The sequence below is a fragment of the Halichoerus grypus genome, chromosome 3 (genome assembly GCF_964656455.1).
Source record: "Halichoerus grypus chromosome 3, mHalGry1.hap1.1, whole genome shotgun sequence".
Taxonomy (NCBI): Eukaryota; Metazoa; Chordata; class Mammalia; order Carnivora; family Phocidae; genus Halichoerus; species Halichoerus grypus.
In genome coordinates, this window is record NC_135714.1 from 152,928,342 (window position 1) to 152,946,172 (window position 17,831).

Below are 17,831 nucleotides of genomic sequence, written 5' to 3' on the forward strand. Positions count from 1 at the left end.
CAGGTCATGATCCCAGGGTCCTGGGATCGAGCCCCACATCGGGCTCCCTGCTCAGTGGAAAGTCTGCTTCTCCCTCTTCCTCTGCCTCTCCCCCTGCTTGTGAACTCTCTCTCTCTTTCTCTGTCAAATAAATAAATAAAATCTTAAAAAAAAAAAAAAAAAAAGAATAGGGAAGGGGCAGAATCAGACCCAAGAACTGCCTATAATTCTCAGGGCAAACAACAGTGGCCACTTGGGGTATTACTGTGCTACAGCTCACTAGGCATCCTGGTATGATTTCTACATTAATTCTCACAGCAACCCTCTGGGATAGCAGATGAAGAATCAGAGAGAGGACATAACTTGCAGGTGTCAGAGCTAGATTTGAACCCTCTAACTTTGGAGCTCGCTCTGTTAATTACTCCACCAAAGAAAATCACTACAGGGAGGGCAGACTACACAAATAGAAATCCATAGGCTGTGAATTGCTTACCTAGAGAGCAGCAGAAGCCAGAAAGAAGATTCTAGAAGGCGTCAGGGAGAGGCAAGAATAGGGCTTGGGAAACCTCCTTAGGAGATTGCAGAATCTCCACTCGTAATTGCCATGGTCCCTGCCTGACAAGATGCTTTCCCACTCTCAGGACTGGCCAGTGGCAGGAGTGGGGGAGTGGGGAGCGTGGGTCTCAGTTAGCAACTCAGGTCTGGAAACCCTCTCAAGCACTGACTAAGTCAGCCATCACACATCCTTTTCCATCACCCAACTCCCACCCTGTGGGTCTATTCATTCACTTTGCAGGCACCTCCCTGCTCTCATCCCCATCACCCTCCCCTCTCCCACCTGCAGCCCTGAAAATATCTCAAGATACAAGAAACTAAATGTCACCCCTTCACTCAAGGGCTAGAGAAGGCTAATAGAAGACAATAAAGAAAAAAATTGTAAGGCAGTGAGGAAATCAGATTTTTTTTCTTTTTTTTTTTTTTTTTAAAGATTTTATTTATTTATTCATGAGGGACAGAGAGAGAGAGAGACAGAGGCAGAGGGAGAAGCAGGCTCCCCGCGGAGCAGGGAGCCTGATGCGGGACTCGATCCCAGGACCCTGGGATCACGACCTGAGCCGAAGGCAGACGCTTAACCGACTGAGCCACCCAGGCGTCCCTGGATTTTTTTTCTTTTGACATCACTGTGTGAATTTGATCTCTGGGATGTGATTTTCCACTGTTGAGCTTTACAGATTTTGTGAAGGCTAAAGCTTGAAGCCCTAACATTTTGATAGGAAGTATAAACAGAGGAGGAGTCTCAGGCCAGCCCTGCTGCCAGGGAGCCAGAAGGCATTTCTGGACCGGGATCAATAGAGCCTTCCTTTCGCAAGGCTCTTGGCTCACTAATACATTCTCCTGACAGTGTAGCAAAATAGACTCCCCACCCCCCACCGCCCCGCCAGGGAATGGGTAGATAAATCTCAGCAAGACATCATACCAAGCACCCATTTCTGGTGTCTTGGATCTGAGAATGGGAAGGTGCTTCTCAACCTGTGTTCCTCATGTGGCCGGAGGCAGGCTTTGGCAGTACTGCAGGAGACACCCCTCCAGGGAGGGGATGAGTCTTCCATTCTTTGGGTAATAGCCACTGGATTGGCACATTCGGGGAGTTTATATTAGATGCAGCTTCCCTGATAACTGACAAAAACAGACTCCCTGGACTGTGTCGGTCCTCCTCAGGAGAAATATCCCCAAAGGCTGGTGCAGGAAGGGTGGAGCAGGGCCCACAGTGAAGTTCCACGGCAGAATTAGCTTTAAATAAACGAGAAAACCAAGCTATTTCCGTCAGCCTGCTTCCAGACTCCCGTATCTCAACTGCCACAACATACAGTTCTATGGAAATTCAGAATGCTCTTTGAAATGTTTACAGTTTGGTTTGGGTGGCAGTGGTGGTGGTGGGTGTTTTTGTTTTTTTGTTTTTGTTTCTGTAATAGAAGTCATCCAGAGCACATGATATCTTATTTCTGCTTTATGCCATTTTAGGCTTATCTGTCTTCACTAGTGAATAATTGATTTGAAGGTAAAATCTGGTATGTTGGCTTAAAACTTCCATGGTTCTAACTTGCTTGCTACTGTATAGGACAATTTTACTTTTTAAAGACTTGACTTTTGTGGGTATACATAGCTGGTACACAAATTGTAGAAAACTTGAGATATTTAGAAAGTATTAGGAATCTCTGCTTCCAGCCATAATGGAGTAACAGGGACTGGATCTATCCATTCATCTAGAACAACACAAAACTGGACAAAAGATACAAAACACTGGTTTTCAGACATTGAGCGGTAGGCAGTGAAGAACTGTGCCCATGCCCCGCCCCCCCACCCCCCCACCCCGAGAGATGGGACATAAAGGATGTGAGCCCTCTGATTGACCTTGTTTCCTGCCTGGAGAGAGTTTCCAGGCTGCACATGGAGTGGGGGGGGGGGGGCGCCAACAGAACCCAGAGGTCTCACAGAGCTGAGGAGACACAGATCAAGGTAGTGAGAATCCACAGGGCTGTGTTTGGAGAAAAGGTAACTGTACCGAGGGCTCCACATACCATCAGCGGGGACGCCTCCAGTCTTCCAGTGAGCACTGAGCAAGGGACCCATGTACAGAAATGACGTGGAAGGAACGACCCAAGAAAAACAGGCAGAAAAATCCCCAGAGCTTATGCAGGGCCAAGAATAACCTGTGTTTCCTGAGCAGGAAGAACTCCGAACACATGGAGCATTAAATAGAATCCTCAGAAGAGTCTTACCTCAGTCATGGGACCAGATGACACCTAAACTAAAGGACTGGTGGGCGCCCACCTAAGAAAAATTAAAAGAAAGTCTTGAGAAGATCAAATTGTTCCCAAAAAACCTAACCTACCCCAGAACGAAATATTTAAAGGAATACAAATCCTCCAACACCCAATAATATAACACAGAATTCTTGTCATGGCATAAAAAAGTCATCAGGTTTGTGAAGAAGCAGGACCATATGAACCATAACCAGGAGAAAACCTTAAAAAGCATTTGGAAGATCAAAAAATAACAATAAACTTAACAACAAGAAATGACCTTAATGATGCAGGTATTATTGCCTTTTAGGCTTTTATTCAGTACATTAAGCTTTTATTAATTAATTAATTAATTTGAGAGAGAGAGAAGGAGAAAGAGGGAGAGAGAATCTGAAGCAGACTCCACACTGAGCACAGAGCGACTGAGCCACCCAGGTGCCCCTTGGTACATATTTTTTAAATTACTGAAATTATGGGGCACCTGGGTGGCTCAATCAGTTAAGTGTCTGCCTTCGGCTCAGGTCATGATCCCAGGAGCCCCATGTTGGGCTCTCTGCTCAGTGGGGAGCCTGCTTCTCCTTCTTCTTCTCTCTGCTGCTCCCCCTGCCTGTGCTCTCTCTGTCTCTGTCAAATAAATAAATAAAATCTTAAAAAAACTTACTGAAATTACATCAACTATGGATGACCAGATGTGGGTATAACTTGGTAAGCATTTCCCCATGTGCGTTATTTTTTTTTTGGTGATAAGAACCAACACTCATTTGGGTTACCTCAAATAACAGGAAGTGTATTATGAGGAGACCACCAGGTAATAAGGAAAGAGGGTTCTCAGCTAAATTGACCAAGGGAGAAAAAAAAAGAAATAATTGGACCTCGCAGGAAGCGAAGGAATGAGAATTGCTCAGAACCAGAGCAGCTCCAGCACATCAACAGGAGCTATGAATATTCCCAATGATGCCCCACCTTAACAAGCCTCACCCCTCACCATCTCAGTATTCCTCCTCTTTGTATGTCATCTTGCTGCATCTGTTGTACAGAATGGTTTCTGGTCTGGATCATTCAAATCACCTGACTTTCAACCAAATTGAAAACACTTTACATTAAGGGTTTGAGAACAGAGATGACAATGACACTCATTCTCTTGGTTATGATCCCATGACAGGACCTTAGCATCATTAGGACATTCCTCTCACTCCCTCCGTTCAGGAGGCTATGGCTGAAAGCAGAGGCACTGTGGGTGAGCCTCCTTCAGTCAGAACTTGCCTGCACTGGATAGCCATCCAAGAAAAAGTCAAATGTTGGGGTACATATATCAGCATCACCTGAACAGAAAGGATACACGGACTACAGCAACCTCCTTCATGACCACAGGGCTCAACTTCCAGCTCTCGGCCATCAAGACGGGGCCATCCACGTCCAGCAAGTTTGTTCTAGTAGAAGCAGGGAATTGTTTTTCATGGGTCATTTCTCCATAAAACCCTGTAAAAGGAGTGAGGGTCTATTTACTATTGGATTTGTTACTCTACCTTATTTAGAGGTTGGTACAATATTATCTTTGAGTCCTTGTATTTATGTAAATGAAAAAATCCTCAATATCTAATCTTAAACATTGTCAGTGTTGTTTTTTTGTCCCCAACATTCCATTATGAAAAATTTCCAGCATGAAGTGAAGCTGGAAGAATATTATAGTGAACATCCACTGAGATTTTACTACCTCCTATGTCACACATTCACACATCTATCCTCTCTCTATCCATTAATCCCACCTATTTGGGGGGCATTTCAGAGTAAATTGCACACATCAGAATATGTCCCCTTAAATAGTTCAGCATAAATGTTGTTACTTAAGTTTCAATGTTTGCTAACAGTTTTTTCCATGTATACACAAAAAATGTGCAAATCATAAGAGTACACCTCTGAGTTCCCCCCAAAAAAGGCATTGAACTGTGTAGCCCAAATGGTTATCAAAATCTATGACACCATCATCACCCCTGAAAATTTCCTTGTGACCCTTCCCAGTCAATGTGTGCTCTGCTCTCCCAGAGACAACAGCTGTTCTGATTTTGTCACACCTAGATTTGTTTTGCCCTTCTAGAATTTCATATAAAATGGAATCGTAGAGTATATACTTCTTTCACTGAGAACCATGTTTTTGAGATTAATTCAGGGGACAGCAAATTTTCTCTTAATATTTTTAGGTAGTAACTTTTTTAGCCTTTGGGACCAGACAATCTTTTGAAACTACTCAACTCTGCTGATGTAGTCAGAAAACAGCCCAACAAAAGATAAACGAGTGGGCGTGGCTGTTCCAATAAAACTTTGTTTACAAACACAGGTAGCAGGCCCATAGGCCATGGTTTGCCAAGCCCATTAAATGTCATTGTGTCTGTGAGTAGTTTGTCTTCACTGCTGAGTAGTATTCCATTGTAGGAATGTGCCAATTTATTTATCCATTTGCCAGGTGCTTATCACAGGGGCTGCTTCTAGTTTTTAACTATTATGAATAAAGCCTCAATGAACAATCTTTTACAAGTGGTTTTGTAAAAATGTTTTCATTTCTCCTGAGTAAATACCTAGAATTAGAATTGCTGGGGCATAGGGTAGATTTATTTTTACTTTTATTCTAAATACATAGAAAATAAACAACAAAAAACAGCTACCAGGCGTCAGTGTGACTTTTACTTCTCTTTCACCAGGGAGAGATAATTATAACCACATTCTGTGAAAATTTCTTCTCTCACTGAAACTTCTCTCCCTCTCCTGCCCTTTCCTTCCTTTCAAAGTGGGATCATCACAAACAAAACTTTAAAAACATACTTCGCATGCCTATCTCTACTACCTAGCTCCTTCTTTCTACTTCCTAGCCCAGACTGCCAGGAGGAAGATTGACTAGTTCAGCTGATCACCGTCCTCCCATGCATGGCCAGCTTTTCACTGGCATAGACTAGTGGCGTGGCGTGGCTGCACACCTCATCCAATCAGCTCTGGCCTGGCGAAGTGGTTCAGAGGGTAGAGATGGGGCTTCTATAAAGGAAACAACCCAGGGCTCCCACTCTTAGCTGAGCACTGTCCTATAGTGAGGATGGTAAATGTGGCTGGCGTCTTAACTGACACATAACTATAGCGATTAATAATTCCCCTATTGTTGGGGACTTTGTTTTCAATTTTTCATCTCACATCTTAGGCTGCAAAAGACATGTTGGGACACAAATATTTGCATGAAATTGGTAACATTTCCTTCCAGACTCCCTAGAAGCCATATTACTGGGTATAAATATGTGACATCAGTGATTCTCCCACTTTGGCATCAACATTATTTGCAGGGCTCCTAGTTTCTGTTTCAGGAGGGCTAGTGCGGGGGCATGAGAATTTGCATTTCTAACAAGTTCCCAGGTGATGCTGACCTGGGAAGAGGAATTTTTTTTCTTCTTCTGATGCTTTTACAGCACTTTGTGCCACTTGAAAATATTTAACACAATCTGCCTTGCCTTAGAGTTAAGTTTGCACGTATTCATTTCCTCCCTAGAATAGGAGCTCCATAGGTTCTGTATTGTTTATCTTTGTATGCCCTAAAGTGCTAAGCAAGAATAGTGTGTTTAAAAAAAAAAAAAAAAAAAGCAGCTTGTTATGTCCTTAATCTGCCACCTAATTTCCTTGTTATTGTCTCCTTGTGGTATTAATGCTATCCCAACTTCCCCCAATTTTATTTGCAGACACTTAAAACTAGTTGCCACTTAAACTTTGGTTGCTTGTTTTGATTTCTGATAAGCAATAGCTGTAATTTTTCATGTCTGGATTTTACACCCCCTCTTGTCATTAAGTACCCTTGATCCAAATTTTCCTTGGGGTGGGTGATAGTGGAAGGAGGTTGTAAAGGAAGTTAGGATGGGTTTGCATAAACAGTGCCAAAAAGGCATAAACCGAGATCTTAAAATTAAATTTTACCATTAGCATCCTTGAAATCAAAATCAAAATGAGATGTTTTTGAAAGACCTGGAAAGTAGTAAAGCGCTCTCTAAATTATGGAATTTTTATTTTTTTAAAGATTTTATTTATTTATTTGAGAGAGAGAAAGTGAGCACAGGTGGGATGAGGGGCAGAGGGAGAAACAGACTCCCCACTGAGCAGGGAGCCCAATGCAGGGCTCGATCCCGGGACTCCAGGATCATGACCTGAGCCGAAGACAGATGCTTAACCGACTGAGCCACCTATGTGTCCCTAAATTATGGAATTTTTAATATAACACCCTAGGTCATATAATAAACAGAGGAGAGGAAAACACTTAGAAAGTAACTTGCCCAATTTTATCCCTGTCACAGTTCACACAGACAAAAATCAAACATACTTAGAACATTTGGACCAAAATGCAGAAACTAGAGGGTGGATAAACAGCACATTCAGACCAAAGTTAGGAGAGTCCCCATGAGTTTGTATCACAGGAACCAGAAAAAGTTCTTTTGACTCAGATTTGTGGTATTTCCACCCCCAACAGTAAAAGGGTAAAATGTTTCAAATGAACTGGCCCTAACTGCCTCAGAACATCTTAAGTGAGAATCTTCCCCCCTGGTTTATTTCACACATATCCTACAACCTCCCTCTTCATCCAAGGTGTGTGAGATCCCAGAACCTCCCCCTTCATCCAAAGTTGTCATCTAGAAGAGGACCCACAACCCATTTTCAAGATTTTTGTTTGATATGCGGTTTGCAATTACATATATGAAATGCTTACTATCCATTTTTTAAATTATTTATTTATTTATTTATTTTAGGGGGGAGGGACAGAGGAAGAGAGAGAATCTCCAGCAGACTCACCACTGAGCATGAAGCCCATTGTGGGGCTTGATCTCACAACCCTGAGATCATGAACTGAGATCATGACCTGAGCTGAAACCAGGAGTCAGCCACTCAACTGACTGAGCCACTCAGGTGCCCCGCTTACTATCCCTTTTCACAAAGTTTTCCTAGTCATCTCCTGATAGGATGAAGCCTGTCCTCTCCTAGATTTCTCAAGAAAGGCTCATGGTTGTGGAATGTTTAAAACTGGTTTTCTATAGACTTGACACTTGAAGGATAACTAGGCTGGATATAAAATTCTTGATTCATATTCTCTTTCCTTGAGTTTCTTAAAAATTGTTGCTCCATGGTTGCCTTGCTTTCTACATTGATATTGAGAGGTCTGATGTTGACCTAATTCTTTTGTCCTTACTATTGTAAAAAATTAATTAGTTATTAACTTGTTTACATTTATTATTATTATTATTTTGCTTGGGGATTTTTCTCTTGAGAAAGTCTAATAATCTCGCTAGAATATGTCTTGGAGTTGATTGTTGTGGCTCAGTTTTCCCAGGTACTTGATAAGACTTTTAAAATATGTAGAATCAGGGGGGCGGAGCAAGATGGCGGAGGAGTAGGAGACCTGGATTTTGTCTCCTCTCAGGAATTCAGCTGGATAAGGATCAAACCATTCTGAACACCTACAAACTCAACAGGAGATCGAAGAAAAGAATAGCAACAACTCTCTGAACAGAAAAGCGACCACTTTCTGGAAGGTAGGACGTGCGGAGAAGTGAATCCGAGGCGATATTCGGGAGGATAGACGGCAGGGGAGGGGCCTCCGTCGGCCGCTTCTGGCAAGTGATAGAGCCGCGGAGCACAAAGTCGGAACTTTTAGAAGTCGGCTCCGCTGAGGGACGTCACTCTGGTGGCTAAGTGGGGGGTGGAACCCTCGCGGGACAGTGTGGTCTCAGGACCCTGGGGGTCACAGAAAAACCGGGGGTGCCTGAGTGCGGCAGAGCTCCCAGGTATCGGAGTGGGGAAGCCGGCTGCAGAGATGGAGCCCAGGCGCGGGCTCTCAGCTCGGGGTTGCCATAAACCATGATCCGCTGCACAGTCGGGCCACTGCTCCTCCAGCAGGGACCCAACAAGCGGCAGATCCGGGGAGACTCACCTTCTTCCCCCAGGAGGAGCAGCGCAGGAGCGCACCGCGGGGATCTGCTGGGTTTGGAGACTCCACCCGGGGTCAGGTGCCAGAGATAAAAACGCGCGGTCGCGGGCCGGGTGAGCGCGGAGTGCGGACGGAGACTGGGGAGACGGGAGTGACTGACGGCTTTTCTCTGGGGGTGCACTGAGGAGCGGGGCCCCAAGTTCTCGGCTCCTCCTCCGGCTCCTCCGGGGCGGAGATTGGGAGGCCGCCATTTTCACTCTCCGCCTCCAAAGCTGTACGGAAAGCTTGCTGGGAACAAAAGCTCCCGAGGGCAAACCCGAGCAGATTACTTAGCCCGGACCGGCAAGGGCGGGGCAATTCTGCCTCCGGCAAAGACATTTGGAAACCACGGCAACAGGCCTCTCCCCCAGAAAATCAGCGAGAACAGCCAGCCAAGACCAGGTTTACCAATCAGTGAGAACGGCAGAACTCCAGCGCTAGGGGAATACTGCACATAGAATTCATGGCTTTTTTACCATGATTCTTTAGTCTTTCAAAGTTAATTATTTTTTTTAACTGTCTTTTTTTCTTTTTTCTTTTTTTGAATTTTTCTTTTTCCCTTTTTCAACCAACATCTTATCAATCCCTTTTTTAAAAAACATTTTTATTTTTCATTTTGAGAGTCATATTCTATCCCTTCATAGTAGTTACGCATATTTTTGGCATATATATATAAGTTGTTCTCTCTTTAAAATTTTGAGATAGTTTCTTCGAACAGATCAAAATATACTCTAAATCTCTAGTGTATGGTTTTTTCCTACTCCCCTTCCTGATCACATTCTCTCCCTTTTTTCTTTTCTTTTTTTTTTTTAAAAATCCTCTTCTTTCTTTTTTCAAACAAATTATCAATTCCTTTTATAAAATTTTTTATAATTTCCATCTTTACAGTCATATTCCATCCCTTCATCATATCAACCCTTATTTTTGTACATATATAAGTTTTTCTTTCTTTAAAATTTTGGGAGGCACTTTCTTTTAACAGACCAAAATACACCCAAAATCTAGTGTGTGGCACTGATCTATAAACCAGCCTGATCATATTTGATCACATTCTGTTTTTTTGTTTTGTTTTGTTCTGTTTTTGTTTGTTTTTATCTTTATCTTTATCTTTTTCTTTTTTCTTTTTTTCTTTCTTTTTCTTTTTTCTCTCTTTCCCTTTCTTTTCCCACTGCTTCAGGTCTTTTCTGATTTGTTTAGAGTATAATTTCTGGGGACATTGTTACCCTGCTAGCATTTTGTTCTCTCATTAATCTATTCTCCTCTGCACAAAATGACAAGATGGAAAAAATCACCTCAACAAAAAGAACAAGAGGTAGTACCGACTGCCAGGGACCTACTCAATATGGACATTAGTACGATGTCAGATCTAGAGTTCAGAATCATCACTTTAAAGATACTAGCTGGGCTTGAAAAAAGCATGGAGGTTATTAGAGAAACCCTTTCTGGAGAAGTAAAAGAACTAAAATCTAACCAAGTAGAAATCAAAAAGGCTATTAATGAGGTGCAATCAAATATGGGGGCACTAACAGTTAGGATAAATGAGGCAGAAGAGGGAATCAGTGAGATAGAAGACCAAATGATGGAAAATAAAGAAGCTGAGAAAAAGAGAGATAAACAACTACTGGATCACGAGGGCAGAATTCGAGAGATAAACGATACCATAAGACGAAACAACATTAGAATAATTGGGATCCCAGAAGAAGAAGAAAGAGAGAGAGGGGCAGAAAGTATAATGGAGCAAATTATAGCAGAGAACTTCCCTAATTTGGGGAAGGAAACAGGCATCAAAATCCAGGAAGCACAGAGAACCCCTCTCAAAATCAATAAAAATAGGTCAACACCCCGACATCTAATAGTAAAACTTACAAGTCTCAGAGACAAAGAGAAAATCCTGAAAGCAGCTCGGGAGAAGAGATATGTAACCTACAATGGTAGAAACATTAGATTGGCAACAGACTTATCCACAGAGACCTGGCAGGCCAGAAAGGACTGGCAGGATAGATTCAGAGCACTAAATGAAAAAAATATGCAGCCAAGAATACTATATCCAGCTAGGCTGTCATTGAAAATTGAAGGAGAGATAAAAACCTTCCAGGACCAACAAAAACTAAAGGAATTTGCAAACACGAAACCAGCCCTACAAGAAATCTTGAAAGGGGTCCTCTAAGCAAAGAGAGAGCCTAAAAGCAACATAGACCAGAAAGGAACACAAACAATATACAGTAACAGTCACTTTACAGGCAATACAATGACACTAAATTCCTATCTTTCAATAGTTACCCTGAATGTAAATGGGCTAAATGCCCCAATCAAAAGACACAGGCTATCAGATTGGATTAAAAAACAAGACCCATCGATATGCTGTCTGCAAGAGACTCATTTTGGAACCAAAGACACCCCCAGATTTAAAGTGAGGGGGTGGAAAACAATTTACCATGCTAAGGGACACCAAAAGAAAGCTGGGGTGGCAATCCTTATATCAGACAAATTAGATTTTAAACCAAAGACTGTAATAAGAGATGAGGAAGGACACTATATCCTACTTAAAGGGTCTATCCAACAAGAAGATCTAACAATTGTAAATATCTATGCCCCTAACATGGGAGCAGCCAATTATATAAGGCAATTGACAACAAAAGCAAAGAAACACATCGACAACAATACAATAATAGTGGGGGACTTTAACACCCCCCTCACTGAAATGGACAGATCGTCTAAGCAAAAGATCAACAAGGAAATAAAGACTTTAAATGACACACTGGACCAAATGGACTTCACAGACATATTCAGAACATTCCATCCCAAAGCAAAGGAATACACATTCTTCTCTAGTGCCCATGGAACATTCTCCAGAATAGATCACATCCTAGGTCATAAATCAGGTCTCAACCGGTACCAAAAGATTGGGATCATTCCCTGCCTATTTTCAGACCACAATGCTTTGAAACTAGAACTCAATCACAAGAGGAAAGTCGGAAAGAACTCAAATACATGGAGGCTAAAGAGCATCCTACTAAAGAATGAATGGGTCAACCAGGAAATTAAAGAAGAATTTAAAAAATTCATGGAAACCAATGAAAATGAAAACACAACTACTCAAAATCTTTGGGATACAGCAAAGGCAGTCCTAAGAGGAAAGTATATAGCAATACAAGCCTTTCTCAAGAAACAAGAAAGGTCTCAAGTACACAACCTAACCCTACACCTAAAGGAGCTGGAGAAAGAACAGCAAATAAAGCCTAAACCCAGCAGGAGAAGAGAAATAATAAAGATCAGAGCAGAAATCAATGAAATAGAAACCAAAAGAACAGTAGAACAGATCAACGAAACTAGGAGCTGGTTCTTTGAAAGAATTAACAAGATTGATAAACAGGCCAGACTTATCAAAAAGAAAAGAGAAATGACCCAAATGAACAAAATCATGAATGAAAGAGGAGAGATCACAACCAACACCAAGGAAATACAAACAATTATAAGAACATATTATGAACAACTCTATGCCAGCAAATTAGATAACCTGGAAGAAATGGATGCATTCCTAGAGACGTATCAACTACCAAAACTGAACCAGGAAGAAATAGAAAACCTGAACAGACCTATAACCACTAAGGAAATTGAAGCAGTCATCAAAAATCTCCCAAAACACAAAAGCCCAGGGCCAGATGGCTTCCCAGGGGGAATTCTACCAAACATTTAAAGAAGAATTAGTACCTATTCTTCTGAAACTGTTCCAAAAAATAGAAATGGAAGGAAAACCTCCAAACTCATTTTATGAGGCCAGCATTACCTTGATCGCAAAACCAAAGACCCCATCAAAAAGGAGAATTACAGACCAATATCCCTGATGAACATGGATGCAAAAATTCTCACCAAAATACTAGCCAATAGGATCCAACGGTACATTAAAAGGATTATTCACCACGACCAAGTGGGATTTATCCCTGGGCTGCAAGGTTGGTTCAACATCCGCAAATCAATCAACATGATACAATACATTAACAAAAGAAAGAACAAGAATCATATGATCCTCTCAATAGATGCAGAAAAAGCATTTGACAAAGTACAGCATCCTTTCTTGATCAAAACTCTTCAGAGTATAGGCATAGAGGGTACATACCTCAATATCATAAAAGCCATCTATGAAAAGCCTACAGCGAATATCATTCTCAATGGGGAAAAACTGAGAGCTTTCCCCCTAAGGTCAGGAACGCGGCAGGGATGTCCACTATCACCACTGCTATTCAACATAGTATTGGAAGTCCTAGCCACAGCAATCAGACAACAAAAAGAAATAAAAGGCATCCAAATCGGCAAAGAAGAAGTCAAACTCTCACTCTTTGCAGATGATATGATACTTTATGTGGAAAATCCCAAAGACTCCACCCCAAAACTGCTAGAACTCATACAGGAATTCAGTCAAGTGGCAGGATATAAAATCAATGCACAGAAGTCAGTGGCATTCCTATACACCAACAACAAGTCAGAAGAAAGAGAAATTAAGGAGTCGATCCCATTTACAATTGCACCCAAAACCATAAGATACCTAGGAATAAATCTAACCAAAGAGGCAAAGGATCTGTACTCAGAAAACTATAAAATACTCATGAAAGAAATTGAGGAAGACACAAAGAAATGGAAAAACGTTCCATGCTCATGGATTGGAAGAACAAATATTGTGAAGATGTCAATGCTACCTAGAGCAATCTACACATTCAATGCAATCCCCATCAAAATACCATCCACTTTTTTCAAAGAAATGGAACAAATAATCCTAAAATTTGTATGGAACCAAAAAAGACCCTGAATAGCCAGAGGAATGTTGAAAAAGAAAAGCAAAGCTGGCGGCATCACAATTCCCGACTTCCAGCTCTACTACAAAGCTGTAATCATCAAGACAGTATGGTAATGGCACAAAAACAGGCACATAGATCAATGGAACAGAATAGAGAGCCCAGAAATGGACCCTCAACTATATGGTCAACTAATCTTTGACAAAGCAGGAAAGAATGTCCAATGGAAAAAAAACAGTCTCTTCAACAAATGGTGTTGGGAAAATTGGACAGCCACATGCAGAAGAATGAAACTGGACCATTTCCTTACACCACACACAAAAATAGACTCCAAATGGTTGAAAGACCTCAATGTGAGACAGGAGTCCATCAAAATCCTAAAGGAGAACAGAGGCAGCAACCTCTTCGACCTCAACCGCAGCAACTTCTTCCTAGAAACATCGCCAAAGGCAAGGGAAGCAAGGGCAAAAATGAACTATTGGGACTTCATCAAGATAAAAAGCTTTTGCAAAGCAAAGGAAACAGTCAACAAAACCAAAAGACAACTGACAGAATGGGAGAAGATATTTGCAAATGACATATCAGATAAAGGGCTAGTATCCAAAATCTATAAAGAACTCATCAAACTCAACACCAAAAGAACAAATAATCCAATCAAGAAATGGGCAGAAGACATGAACAGACATTTTTCCAAAGGAGACATCCAAATGGCCAACAGACACATGAAAAAGTGTTCAATATTGCTTGGCATCAGGGAAATCCAAATCAAAACCTCAATGAGATACCACCTCACACCAGTCAGAATGGCTAAAATTAACAAGTCAGGAAATGACAGATGTTGGCGGGGATGCGGAGAAAGGGGAACCCTCCTACACTGTTGGTGGGAATGCAAGCTGGTGCAGCCACTCTGGAAAACAGTATGGAGGTTCCTCAAAAAGTTGAAAATAGAGCTACCATATGATCCAGCAATTGCACTACTGGGTATTTACCCCAAATATACAAAAGGAGGGATCCGAAAGGGTACGTGCATCCCGATGTTTATAGCAGCAATGTCCACAATAGCCAAACTGTGGAAAGAGCCAAGATGTCCATCAACAGATGAATGGATAAAGAAGATGTGGTATATATATACAATGGAATATTATGCAGCCATCAAAAGGAATGAGATCTTGCCATTTGCAACGACGTGGATGGAACTGGAGGGTATTATGCTGAGCGAAATAAGTCAAACAGAGAAAGACATGTATCATATGACCTCACTGATATGAGGAATTCTTAATCTCAGGAAACAAACTGAGGGTTGCTGGAGTGGGGGGTGGGGTGGGAGGGATGGGGTGACTGGGTGATGGACACTGGGGAGGGTATGTGCTCTGGTAAGCGCTGTGAACTGTGCAAGACTGTTGAATCTCAGATCTGTACCTCTGAAACAAATAATGCAATATATGTTAAGAAAGAAAAAAAGAAGAAGAAGAATGTAGCAGGAGGGGAAGAATGAAGGGGGGGAAATCGGAGGGGGAGAAGAACCATGAGAGACGATGGACTCTGAAAAACAAACTGAGAGTTCTAGAGGGGAGGGGGGTGGGAGGATGGGTTAGCCTGGTGATGGGTATTGGGGAGGGCACGTTCTGCATGGAGCACTGGGTGTTATGCACAAACAATGAATCATGGAACACTATATCTAAAACTAATGATGTAATGTATGGGGATTAACATAACAATAAAAAAAATTAAAAAAAAATAAAATATGTAGAATCAGATCCTCTTATTTCTGGGAAATTTTCTTGGGTAATAGTTGTAAATGTTAATTCTGTTCTATTATTACGTTTTTCTTCTTCAGGAACTCCAATTTTATATATCTCTGTTGGATCTTCTTTGCCTCTCCTCCATTGTTTTTTTGTGTTTTTTTAAGATTTATTTATTTTAAGAGAGCACACATGTACACACTCATGTGAGAGCATGTGCAAGAAGGGGAGGGGCAGGAGGAGAGGAAGAGAATCTCAAGCAGACTGCCCACTGAGTGGGAGCCTGATGTGGGGCTCGATTCCATGACCCCTGAGATCACAACCGGAGCTGAAACCAAGCATCAGAAGCTCAGCTGACTGAACCACCCAGGCGCCCCTTCTCTCTTCCATTTCAACAGCTGACCCTGTTATTAAACTTCTTTCTTTATCTCATTTTCATTCTTAGTTATTTGGTTAGTTTTTTTCAATATATTTTCTTAACTTTTAATTTGAATATATTCCTCTGGCCACCTTGTAATTTTGTCCTCATTTCTGATATGGTTTTGCTGTTTTCCATTTCTTTCCTGTGTTCAATCAACTCTCATTTTATTTCTTCCTGTTTTGTTTTTTTTTTTTTGTCTGTTTCTGTTAGTTGGAATTTCTGATTCAAGGTTTTGTCCCTTCCACATCACCAAATAATTAATTTGATGTGGAGTATTACCTATAGTTTTCTTCTGTTTTTGGTTGTTTTTGCAGGGGTAGATTTTCATCACCTGAAATGTTTCCATTCTCGCTTTCTGTTTTCTTCTTATAGAAGCCTTGTATAGATGAAGACTATTTTTGTTTATTAATTTCATGGACAGGCTCTTGGCTAAGGGGTAGTTTTTAAGACTCCTACTTCAGGACTGCCACTTGCTCTCAGTGTGGCAAAGTGCCCTTTAAAATGGTAGTTCTCCTTTTGGTGTGTGTGGAGGAGGAAACTAGGGAAGGAAATACGTGTTCCTTGATTTTTTCAAAACCTCTTTTGTTTTGCAGGACTCTAAATTCCCTCTTCCTACTCTTTCCTTTATTTTTTTTTTTTTTTTATCACCTCGTCTCCAAAGGAGACTTTCAGAAGCAATGACATTGGTTCACTGCTACATAGAATCGTCAGTATTGATACTTGATCTCTGGCTGCTTTCAACATTGTTGACCACTTCATCATTCTCTGAAATATTTCCCCCCTGCTTTTTCTCTTACCTCTGAAGCAGTTCCTTCCATCTCTCCTAAGATCCCTCATTCTTCTCTTCTGGCTATTAAATGTTAGACTTCCTCAAAGCCTGGCCTTCTGCTGTTCTCACCACACTCCTTCTGGGTGCGCACATCACTGTCCATGGCTTTATTTAACATCTATATTTGCATGATTCCCAATTTTTTTTTTTTAAGATTTTATTTACTGAAAGAGAGAGAGAGCATGAGCAAGGGGGAGGGGCAGAAGGAGAGGGAAAAGCAGACTCCCCGCTAAGTGGGGAGCCCAATGCGGGGCTCAATCCCAGGATCCTGAGACCATGACCTGAGCTGAAGGCAGACACTTAGCCGACTGAACCACCCAGGCGCCCCATGATTCCCAGTTTTCATCTCTAGCCCAAACCTGTCCCCTGAGCTCTAGACCCCTATGTCTAACTGATGATGCTCATACTCAAAGACACCTCAATCATATCATGTCTAAAACTGAGCTTTATTCCTACCTCCAAATACCACTGTTTCAGTTATAGAAATTTTGAGATTATTCTTGACAACTTTCTCTCAACTCCCAAATATTCAGGTTATCATCAATTCCTATTGACCTTACCTTCTAAAAGTCTCTTGAATCCAACAACTAATCATCACTTTGCCAACCACCTTCATTTCTCACCTTAACTACAATTGCCTGCTAATTGGACTCTCTATAAACACCTTTCCCCCTTCAATCTGTTCTTTCCATACAGCAGCCATAGGGACCTTTTAGAAACTATAATGTGTGTTACTCCCCTACTTAAAAATTCTTCAGTGGCTTCCCATAGCTCTTGAGACAAAGACCCAAATCCTTACTGTGACCCACAAGGCCTTATAAGAACTGGCCTCTTACTCAGTTCTGTAGCCTTACTTTACCTTGCTCTGCATTCAGCCATATCAAGTCCTGGAATAGGCTATGTTTCAATTCACTTCTCACTTCCTTTTTTTTTTTTTCCCAAGGATGGTATAATAAGATCACTTTATTTCACAGGGCAAAGGTTATGTAATACCCCCTGGACACTACGTAAAGCATTAGAAGCCAACTATACATATGTTCAGTACTGGCTAGAGAGCTGTTCCTCTTCTTCTAGAAGTGCTGCTTTTTATTGTGGCTTATGGTAACCATGCAACATGGAATGTTGGGAATGACCCTGGAATCCAGAGAATGACCCATGGAATCCAGGGAATGGCACTGGATGCCACATGGGGCAAGCTGTTTTGCCCAAACTCTTATCCCCCAAACATACCCTCTTTAGCCAGTGAGGGCCTTTCATAAAAAGCCTTGTGGGTTTCATGAAGA

At 41.6% G+C, this 17,831-nt stretch overlaps 1 long non-coding RNA gene across 1 annotated transcript in view; it reads right to left on the reverse strand.

The window, feature by feature from the left end:
* The window catches only part of LOC118535815 (uncharacterized), a 31,503-nt gene that overhangs the window by 10,022 nt on the left and 3,650 nt on the right, over nucleotides 1–17,831 (reverse strand). The window contains exons 2-3 of the long non-coding RNA XR_004917358.2: nucleotides 4,106–4,262; nucleotides 2,760–2,811 (exon numbers count right to left, since the gene is read on the reverse strand). This is a non-coding gene — a long non-coding RNA (uncharacterized LOC118535815). The remainder of the gene's footprint in view (nucleotides 1–2,759; nucleotides 2,812–4,105; nucleotides 4,263–17,831) is intronic.